This window comes from Citrus sinensis, chromosome 9 (genome assembly GCF_022201045.2).
Source record: "Citrus sinensis cultivar Valencia sweet orange chromosome 9, DVS_A1.0, whole genome shotgun sequence".
In the NCBI taxonomy this organism is placed as follows: domain Eukaryota; kingdom Viridiplantae; phylum Streptophyta; class Magnoliopsida; order Sapindales; family Rutaceae; genus Citrus; species Citrus sinensis.
Genome location: NC_068564.1, coordinates 4,390,087 through 4,401,617, shown reverse-complemented (window position 1 = coordinate 4,401,617; position 11,531 = coordinate 4,390,087).

Here is an 11,531-nt window from a genome sequence, read left to right as displayed (position 1 = left end):
TAGACGGAATCTGACAGCGCCTGGAAGTTTTAGATTTTAGAGGTCGGTGAGATCAGAATAGATCTTTGTATTTTTAAGTTGCAAGACAAAATCACCGCCAATTTGCCTTATTAATTTGATTTTATTTGTAGAACTGGAGAATAAGTGAGCTGGGGACACACAGAGAGTCGAAGGGAAAAAGCAACTTCCCATTTCTGAGATTTGTTTGATACGGAATCTCACTTGAGAAAGTACAGATAATAATGCCACACGCATGGGCATGGCTAATGCTTTGATATAAATTGGTTTTCAAAGAATCCGACAGCTTATGTAGATCAAGATTCAGAATACAATCAAGATATATTATAAGGATCAGATTTCTCTCCTGATCTTAATTTTTATCTAAATAAATATATTTATGTGATTGACAGTTAATAAATAAGGATATAGTAATTAAATAAATCTCGATCATATTTAAATAAAAATATATATGTGTTAAAAGATATTTCAAAGTTCACATATGATCAAATCTCTTGTAATTAATACTTGTATATTGTTTTTATTTTTTATTTTTTAATGTTAAATTCTTCCTCATGAAAATAAGCAAAATTCCAACCTCAAACCTCTTATAATTAACCAGCACCTTCTTATTATTTGCAATATAATCATATTGTAAGATACTTCATATACATTTCTTTTTGTAATTATTTCATGCTTATTTCTAGAAGGCAAATAGTCCGCTCCTAGTAGAGATGAAGATTCAATTATAACCTACATTAGGTAATATCTCTTAATCTTTATTCAAATTATAAGGATGCTAAAGAGCAACTCTCTGTAAGCCTATAGAAAGCTCTGTGACTGTTCATGATCGCACTACAAGAAAAAGGGGATTTGGCGGGCAAAAAAATTCCCTGCAAATAAACTAAATTTGTTTTTGCGGCCAAAACTTGAGCATTCACGACTGAAAAAATGTTAGCTGCCATAAATTACACACAAAAAGTTGTTTGTATAACCATCTTACACCCCTGCAAAAAGAATTTTCAGGGAACTTGCGACCATCAAAATTTTTTCCCGTAAATAATTTTAAATTTTTCTACCATTTTTTATTGCCAAATATTCTCTAAAAAAAATTAGTTTCAATTTTTTTCATTATTATATAAATATATAATTCTTACTTGAATCAATTTTATCTTAATATGAAATTATATAAAATAACGAAGCCATTAAGCAAATCATCAAAGATATTAATCTGATCACATCGTCAAAATTGTCAAATCATAAATGGTAAAAGAAAAAAAAATCATCAATCTAACATCTTAAATTTGAATCGTTCAAAATTTATCTTACAAAATCAAAATGTTTATCTAACATTCTTGAAATATATCAAAATCAACCTCACAACAAATTGTTTCCAAAATCTTCAAATGAGCAGTTTCCTGCAAAATACCGAAAAAGATTGTCATTCAGTTCTAGTCGAACATAAACACACAGAATACAATATTGACTCAATAATTATCAGATGGACTAGAAAAATCATAAGTAAAATTTAGCTTGTAAAGTAAAACTTTTGTCAAACTCTAGAACAAATTCGTCTACCACTCTCATGGATTGTTGATTAATACCTCTTGAAGAAGTGAAATTTGCTTCCTCTAGAGGTGATTTTTGAAGACAGTAGCATCAGCTCTGTTGCCTAAACCTATGGCTTCCAAGAACACCCTGTTTTCAACTGATTTTGGGGGTAAGAAAAACCAAACCAATCTAGAACAATAAATTTGTTATTTTGAGGGGAGATGGGGTACCTCACTAGTTTATTATGTGTAGTGCGATGTATCTGAAATTCGGGGGAGGTGAGAAGGAGGGAGAGAGTGGTAACAATGGTGGAAGGTCAGAAACAAGAGAGGTGTCCTTCTAAAATGAGCTTCACGCCTGCAAAACAGTGAAATGGAGGTTAGAGGTGAAGCCGGGGTACCCCGGCGTTCACACTCCGACGCTCAAGTTAGCAAACTCAAGCTTTTATGGCAAATAGAGCTGACTAGCCCTCTGTAAATTAGGGTTTAAGGTTGAAGAAAACCTTTTTTTTGGAGTGTGAGTGTTTTTAGGTGAATGAGAGCATGATAGAGAATGAAACCTAGGCACTTTTATATATGGAGTACTTCAGCTGCCACGTGGCGTACCCTTTTTGGTTAACGTCCTTTTACCTTTTTATGATTTTTGGGCCGTTATGTGCATGTTCGCGGCGTATCTCATCCTTTGAAAACGTGGCGCGCGCTGGAGAGTGGTCCAGGGTACCTCTGAAGTAACTGTCGGGTAGGCGGCTGAGAACCACTGTCCTTGGGACAATGTCCTTCACTTTTGGCAGAGGTAACAGGCGGCTATCCCCCCATTTTGGTACGACGTTCTTGATTCCTAATTCTGACAAAATCGAATAATATCTTTTAAGAGGTGGAAACATTTCTCATGGCGGATATTTTCAGAGAATTCTCTTGCACATGATCTGCCGTGTACCTCGAGTTACGTGGGATACCTCAATTTATGTGGGGTACCCCTAATTGTGCGGGGTACCCCTAATTGTGCGGGGTACCCCTAATTGTGCGGGGTACCCCTAATTCTGCGGGGTACCTCTAATTAAGCAGGGTACTTCTAATTACGCCGGGTACTTCTAATTGCGCGGGGTACCTCTAATAAAGCCGGATACCTCTAATTACGCCGGGTACCTCTAATCATGTGGGGTACCTCTAATCATGTCGGGTACCTCTAATCATGCGGGGTACCTCTAATCAGGCCAAGTACCTCTAATCACGCAGGGTACCTCTAATCATGCGGGGTATCTCTAATTACGCCGAGTACCTCTAATCATGCGGGGTACCTCTAATCAAGTCGGGTACTTCTAATCATGCCGGGTACCTCTAATTATGTGGGGTACCTCTAATCAGGCCGGTTACCTTGAATTATGCTGGAGTTATTCCGGGTACCTCGAATTATACGTGATACCCCAGTTTATGCGAGGTACCTCGAGTTACTCTAGAGTTATGCGGGGTACCTCTGATCGTGCCGGGTACCTCAAATCATGGCAGGTACCTCTAATCATGCGGGATACCTCTAATCATGTCGGGTACCTAGGATTGCACTGAAGTTATTCCATTCGTCGACACGTGGCGTTCTACTATCTTTCTTATTTTTTCCCCAAACAACATCCCCCTAGTTTTTTTTGGCGAGAAGTATTGGAGGCAAAAGAAACTTACATAAAAAGTATGAGCGACACGTGGCGATATGAAGTTTAGCTCGATGGGCAGCTGAATAGAGGACGCCTCTAGGGGCACCCTCATGAAGGGAAGATCTCTGGAGTGAACAAGACTTTGAGGGGACACTTTGATAAAGTTTCAGAGGAGAAGGCCCATAAGGTGGAAGACCCTGAGGAGCTTTAAGTTAAGCTTGAGGACTTGGTACCTCGACAGAAGAACATAGTTGACAATGCTTTTGAGCGCATCTTGACCGAGAAATGGAGTGCTGATATGGGGTTGGTGGTGCCAAGAGTAAAAAATTAGGTAGATAAGCCGGCTATCTTGAAGGCAATTGAGAATAGTAGGGCTCCCCACACATCTTGGTTTGAAAGCCCATGGAGATCAACTGGGGTACCTCAGATGAAGTCGCCATAAGGTACCCTTGATACCGACGCTTGTGTTTCTGCTATTTTTAGCACTTTTGTTGATCCCCTTATCCTAAATGATGAAGGTAAAGATAACCATCTTAATATGTAACCTTGTTCGGCATTACCGACAAGGCGTATGAGGTACTTCGGGTACCCTTAAGCTTGGATATCCCCAGAGCTATCTGTTACTTCATGGCGGGATAACCCAATTTTATCAAACATATGGCGATTCCTTCAAATATGCTTGCTGCTTATCTCAGGCTTTCTTAGAGTTCCTCTTGGTGTACACGAGGAATGGTTTTCTGTCATAGGGTACCCTGAGTACTATGGGTACCCTTAATCTTATCTCATCAGTGTATGACGGTTTACTTAGACATGCTTGTTGCGGTTAATTCATGGCGGAACAACCCAATTTCATCAAACATATGGTGATTCCTTCGGATATGCTTGTTGCTTATCTCAAGCTTTCTTAGGGTTCCTCTTGGTGTATTTGAGGAGTGACTTTCTGGCGTGGGATACCTCGGAGGTACCCTTAATTAGTGTATGGCAATTTTCATAGAAATGCTTGCCGTAAATCTTTACAAAACTTGTGGCGATTCCTTTTGAGAGATGATGGAAAACCTCATGATCCACCATTCACTCTACATCAAATATACAAGATAAATAGTAATAAAGGTGGGCTGCTCGCCTACCCTTATGCAAGATAGTAGAAAATCTCATGATCCGCCATTCGCGTGGAATCAAATAGACAACATAGATTGAGATAAAGGTGGCTGCTCGCCTACCCTTATGCGATATCGTCGAAAACCTCATGATCCACCATTCGCTAGAATCAAATAGACAATATATATTGAGATAAAGGTAGCTGCTCGCATACCCTTATGTGATATGGTCGAAAACCTCATGATCCACCATTCGCTAGAATCAAATAGACAACATAGATTGAGATAAAGGTAGCTGCTCGTCTACCCTTATACGAGATGGTCAAAACCTCATGATCCACCATTCGCATGGAATCAAATAGACAATATAGATTGAGATAAAGGTGGCTGCTCGCCTACCCTTATGCGAGATGGTCGAAACCTCATGATCCACCATTTGCATAGAATAAAATAGACAACATAAATAAAGATGAAGGTGGTTACTTGCCTACCCTTATGCGAGATGATTGAAACCTCATGATCGACCATTCGCTCAGAATCAAATATAGCGAACAAATAATGATAAAGGCGACTCTGATGTTAAGTAAATTATCATGATTGGAGATAAGTCAGGTACTTCGGGTACCCTGGAGTAAGGTGATCTCTGGATACCCTCTTGCATCATAATAAACAATATTTTTACTAGTAGTATGACTTTTCTTTGTTGGATTGGTGGCCCAAATCGAGACTGAAACCGAGTCTTCAATCGGGGTACCCTGTTTTTCATCTTTGGGTATTCGAGGATCCAAAGGTGACTCCAATTCACATTTGGGCTTAATCTGGTCCCCGTGGGGTATCCCCGCATAACTCTAGAGTAACTAGTTATGGGATACCCCACCACCGAGGCCTCGGTGGTGGCTCTTGCTACTCTGGTGGTGGCGATCTTGGAGGTTGGGGTACCTGTGAGATACCGTGAGAGTTAAACGCTCGTCCCCGCGAGGCAACCCGTGGAGGGCTCCGCATTCGGGGTACCCTTGGTATTGGGGCTTCTGTCCTCTTCGGCTTCTCCTTATTCTTTGTGACCTCGACCTTATCTTTTTGGCGCTTTAAATGACATTTCTCATCCATCTCCACTTGCTGCAACACCCGGAAACAAGCTTCCCCATATGAAAGTGGACATTTCTTTTGAAAAGACCGCCATAACTTGCCCAACCGTAAATTTTTCTCAAAATGGGTCAATGTGTATTGGTTTCCAAATGCTCTGGTTCGTAACACCTCTTGGTGGAAACGACTCACATACTCCGCCAAAGGCTCAGTTTCCCCTTACTTAATAAAGGCAAGTTTGGAGGCTACCTTATCTTGGGTGGAGGCGTAGGAAAACTCGTTAGTAAATTCGGATAGCAATTGGTGTAGGGAAGATATGCTACCCGCTTTCAAAGAGCGAAACCATGACTTCGCAGGGCCCGTGAGTGTGTGTGTAAACATCCTACACATGGCACTCTCATCTACACCCTTGATAAGTATTTGGTCGCAGTATAGCTCAGCATGCTCCGAGGGATCAGTGGTACCCGAGTATTGGGGTATTTGAGGCATGGCAAACGCCTCGGGGAGAGCTGCCGTCCTAATCTCCATAGTGAATGGCGATTGGTAGGTCATTAGCGTTGGAACGGCTGTGATGTTTTGCTTCTCTGAGAGGAGCTTCACTTGGGCTTCCAAGTCCTCTATCTTTTCTACAAGTTCGAGGGGTACCCTAGGTGTACCCGATGATGTCGCCTCCATTTGAGAAGTCCTTTTGGCGTTTAACTTCTCACGGAGATCCTCGTGGGTACGCTTTGCATGCCTCGTACCCTGGCTGCTGCGGGAATTAAAAGAGGCGGTGGAACGCTCGTCGCGGGAGCCCACGGTTTGAAACTTAGAACGAGTACCCGATGGCCTATGCTTTGGCTTGTTGGTCTCGGGTACCCCTCTTCTGACCATAACTTGGTCGTCCGTTTGAGGTAGTGGAGCTTCTAGCGTCACTGATGGAAGTGAACTTTTGGGTGCCCAAGATTCGACCGCCCTAAGTATTGCGTGGGCAAGATCTTCAAAACGCTTGTGCGAAATAGGTTCTTCTTTTTGGCGAACACCCGTCGATTGCTTGATATCCTTGCCCTTGTTGATGTGGGCTACCTTTCTTGTGGTATCACTACCTTCACTGTTGCTGTCATCTCTCATCCTTGTAGGATTCGCCATTAAACCTTTGGGAGGTACGTCGGGTGCCATGTATTGGAGTACACACAACAACTAGTTTGGTAACCGCGGTGAAGGCTTTTTGTGCGACTCCCCACAGACGGCGCCAATTATTTTCAACTGATTTTGGGGGTAAGAAAAATCAAACCAATCTAGAACAATAAATTTGTTATTTTGAGGGGAGATGGGGTACCTCACTAGTTTATTGTGTGTGGTGCGATGTATCTGAAATTCGGGGGAGGTGAGAAGGAGGGAGAGAGTGGTAACAATGGTGGAAGGTCATAAACAAGAGAGGTGTCCTTCCAAAATGAGCTTCACGCCTGCAAAACGGTGAAATAGAGGTTAGAGGTGAAGCCGGGGTACCCCGGCGTTCACACTCCGACGCTCAAGTTAGCAAACTCAAGCTTTTATGGCAAAGAGAGCTGGCTAGCCCTCTGTAAATTAGGGTTTAAGGTTGAAGAAAACCTCTTTTTTGGAGTGTGAGTGTTTTTAGGTGAATGAGAGCATGATAGAGAATGAAACCTAGGCACTTTTATATATGGAGTACTTCAGCTGCCACGTGGCGTACCCTTTTTGGTTAACGTCCTTTTACCTTTTTATGATTTTTGGGCCGTTATGTGCATGTTCGCGGCGTATCTCATCCTTTGAAAACGTGGCGCGCGCTGGAGAGTGGTCCAGGGTACCTCTGAAGTAACTGTCGGGTAGGCGGCTGAGAACCACTGTCCTTGGGACAATGTCCTTCACTTTTGGCAGAGGTAACAGGCGGCTGTCCCCCCATTTTGGTACGACGTTCTTGATTCCTAATTCTGACAAAATCGAATAATATCTTTTAAGAGGTGGAAACATTTCTCATGGCGGATATTTTCAGAGAATTCTCTTGCAAATGATCTGCCGCGTACCTCGAGTTACGTGGGATACCTCAATTTATGTGGGGTACCCCTAATTGTGCGAGGTACCCCTAATTGTGCGGGGTACCCCTAATTGTGCGGGGTACCCCTAATTCTGCGGGGTACCTCTAATTAAGCAGGGTACTTCTAATTACGCCGGGTACTTCTAATTGCGCGGGGTACCTCTAATAAAGCCGGATACCTCTAATTACGCCGGGTACCTCTAATCATGTGGGGTACCTCTAATCATGTCGGGTACCTCTAATCATGCAGGGTACCTCTAATCAGTCCAAGTACCTCTAATCACGCAGGGTACCTGTAATCATGCGGGGTACCTCTAATCAAGCCGGGTGTCTCTAATCACGCCGGGTACCTCTAATTATGCGGGGTATCTCTAATCAGGCCGGGTACCTTGAATTATGCTGGAGTTATTCCGGGTACCTCGAATTATACGGGGTACCCCAGTTTATGCGGGGTACCTCGAGTTACTCTAGAGTTATGCGGGATACCTCTGACCGTGCCGGGTACCTCAAATCATGGCAGGTACCTCTAATCATGCGGGGTACATCTAATCATGTCGGGTACCTCGGATTGCGCTGAAGTTATTCCATTCGTCGACACGTGGCGTTCTTCTAGCTTTCTTATTTTCCCCCAAACACACCCATATATAGAATTTTCTTTTTCCAATTTTGGGGTCTCATACCAAGAGAAATCAAAATCAGTACTCCAATCATCAAAATCAAATTGCTATAGAGATTTCTTAAGTTAATTAGTGCACAAAATGCATCTGCTTTCATAAAATTCATATTATTTTGAAGAAATGAAGTAAGAAATGACAGATAAAACACAAATGGAATAGCCTACCTTTTAGTGATGAACTACTGTTCTCATATGCTAACTTTGAAGCAATGATACAAAGGTCCATGAGAATTCTGTTCCCAAATTCAACTTCTATGATTCCTTGCCCAACTTCAGAATCACATATTTGTTCCATTAGGTAAAAATTATGCTTTCTTGAAAGGAGATAAAAAGCACAAGATTTAATCAATGAGAACAAAGCTTGTGCCCATGCCCTTGTTGAAGTAAAATTATACAAGAGCAAAAATCTGAAAAATTAACGAGAAAGCACAAGTGTTAGATTTGCACCTTCGAAAAATCTGGGCAGGCCCACTGTGGGATTAGGCTAGACTTGAGTTTTTAGTTATTTTTTCAATGTTTTTTTTTAAATTGTTATAAACTTGAAATGAGTTAAAAATAATCAAGTTATTATAATAAAAAATGCATTAAAGAAAATAAATATTTCAAAATAAAATAAATAAAGTAAATAAAAATTTAAAGATTTAATTTTTTAGCACTGTATTCTTTAATTCAAGTACTCTCTAAAAAAGAGTTTAGTATTATAATTTCAAGTTTTTTGATTCATTATTGATATATAAATTAGGAATTCAAGCTTACTTTTTTTTTTAATCTTTCCGTTATTTTTCAAATTTCAATTATTATTCTTATTTATAATTTTTTTTTTTAAATAGAGGGCTTAGACCTTTGCCGAGCTTTTTTTTCTAAATCCTTTTCTACGCCCTCATGTGTGAAGTCCGAGTCAAAGTCCATGGTAATAGACCGGACCAACCTGAGCTTTTTTGCCATCCCTATTTGTTATAAATCTAAAACAAAGCGAAGTACCAAATTAAAAGCAGTAACAATACTTAATACTCACAAGTTGTGTGATGGCTTGTAGCTCCCAACATACTTCTTGATGACAATGCTGAGGAGGCTAGGAGAAGCACAGCGACAAAGATCACCTGACGAACAAATAAGCACATCTTAAAAGCCATTATTTTATTTTGTAATACAGTTAAATAATGCAAGTCCTTGCAGAGACATTGCCTAGATATAGTCTCTAAACGTTGCCCATTGAGGTTGAAACTTTCTTACGTTCATAAAGTCTAAAGCTTGATTAATTCCCACAAGGTGAGAAGTCATACTTTTGTTTTAAGATGGTGTGATCTTTGGTAATTAAAACGTGTGATTCAAGCATTTTGAATGTAGCATTAAACATTCAAGCGATGATATCAATCTGAATCACCAACATAAAATCATCACGTCATCATCATTTGGTATTTAGCCTTTTGAAAAATTAGAGCTCAAAATCCACTAGCGTTCATTTGAATGCAGAAGCAAGCATGGAAACCAAAAAGTCTTAAACAAAATATATAATATAGTAGAATTTTAACGAACTCGATGGCTAGTTGAATGATCAAATATATCTTCAAAACGCATATATCCGCAGCTATGTTTAATTAATTTTCTTTTGTTTTCAGTTCCAAATCCACTACTAAAAGTTGCGCCAACTAGCCCCTAAAGAGGCATTTGATTCAACGATTAAAAGCTCAGCAATAAACTTCTTGTTACGGTCATTTTGTATCATTAATTTCAATATGTTTGCAGTCACTCTTTTATAATTAATTACCTATTATTTGTTAATTTTATCCCACATACTACGAATTGGATGACAGCAGTGATAAAGTTAAGAATTCGATACAGAAGGAGCTAAGGTCTACAACACCATAATTCTACAAATTTTTTTAAAAAAATTTATATCAAAATCTAAGTTTCATCCAAATCTTTCATTCAAAATACGGTATTGCTTAAATTGAGGGATCTGAAACACGGTGATGAATGCTTTAACTAATGACAGAGAGATAATTAAAGAGAACAAAATTATCACTAATTTTAGTAATCTGTACATGCTTGGCGTCTTCCTGTTAAGCTTTGCAAGGCTTCTATTTATTGAGGGGGCACCATTCGATGTCACCTTGGATCAAGATTAATACAGATGGGATTTTTCCGGGTGTTAGTGATATTCCTTAAAGGCCAATCAGTGGCTTACTTTTTAGGAAATTATTGTGTTTGATTAGCATTTTGATATTTATAAAATGATAAAGTTATCAATATTCATAAATTATATTAATTAATATAGCACAAGAAGTAAAATAGTTAAGGAATACTTTCTCGAGTTTGTCGAGAATATGAAACATGTATCCTTTATACTATAGTTCTAAAATAGTTCCTAGTGGTGTATTCATGATTATACGTCAAAAAGTTCCTATGAGCACTAGTATGTGTTATGACTTCTTTATGGTATGCGATACTAAAATGCATAGTGAGTTTCATATCATTGATATGAGATGCTAAGTCAAACACATAGGTACTTGTTGCAAGAACAAGTTTACTGAACTTGACCAAATAATAATATGCCATATGGTCTTGAGTGTTAATGGCTTAATATACATTGTAATAAACACTATGTTTATTAATGGTCTTTAGACCTGAGGCATCACAGATGTCTTATGCATAGACATCTATGTTTCGTGAAAGTATAAGGATTGATTCCTAATCAAGTAAGAAACCCAGAAGTAGCTGTCATGGTTGGCTGTGTATGAAGATAAGCGTATGACCAATATGGAACTCACTTTGTAATAAACAAAAAAGATGCCCCCGGTAAGTTAATATGGATCGGCATGAGAAATCCTTAGCCATGGTGAAATATATTCGAAGGAGTTCAAATTATATTTTTTTATGCCAAGTTCATCTAGATTTATTTAGAAATAAAACATAGTTGATTAACACAGTAAACCATAAGCCATGCTTTTCTCTGGATATGGATGGTGAATCGACCAGGACATAGAGAAACAATGGAATAAGTTCTATAGATCTAACAATTCTTATTATTTGAATAGTTATAAAATACTGCTAGAGCTTCCACTATTCATTTCAATTTTACTGCACAAAAGTTGCGTTTTCTAGAACTTCATGGATAAATTTTGTCCTCACCGGGTCCTACGGCCTCTGCTGATCTTCATTGGAAAATTTTATTGGGGGTTTTGTGATGCCATTAGGAATTCTAGTCGGCCATTTTTCTGAGTTACTTGCTGAGATGATTGCTATTAAAGAAGCTCATATACGTGGCTGGTTCCATATTTGGATTGAAAGTGATTTTATACTCACAATTTTTCATTTGAAGAGTAATACTCTTCAACCTCCATGGTCTGTCCTTCATAGTCGGCATAATTAATTGTGTTGAGCTTACGTCTTCCATGTAAGTTTGTTTGTCTTATGTAGTCAAAGAAGGAAATAAGGAGAGACAAC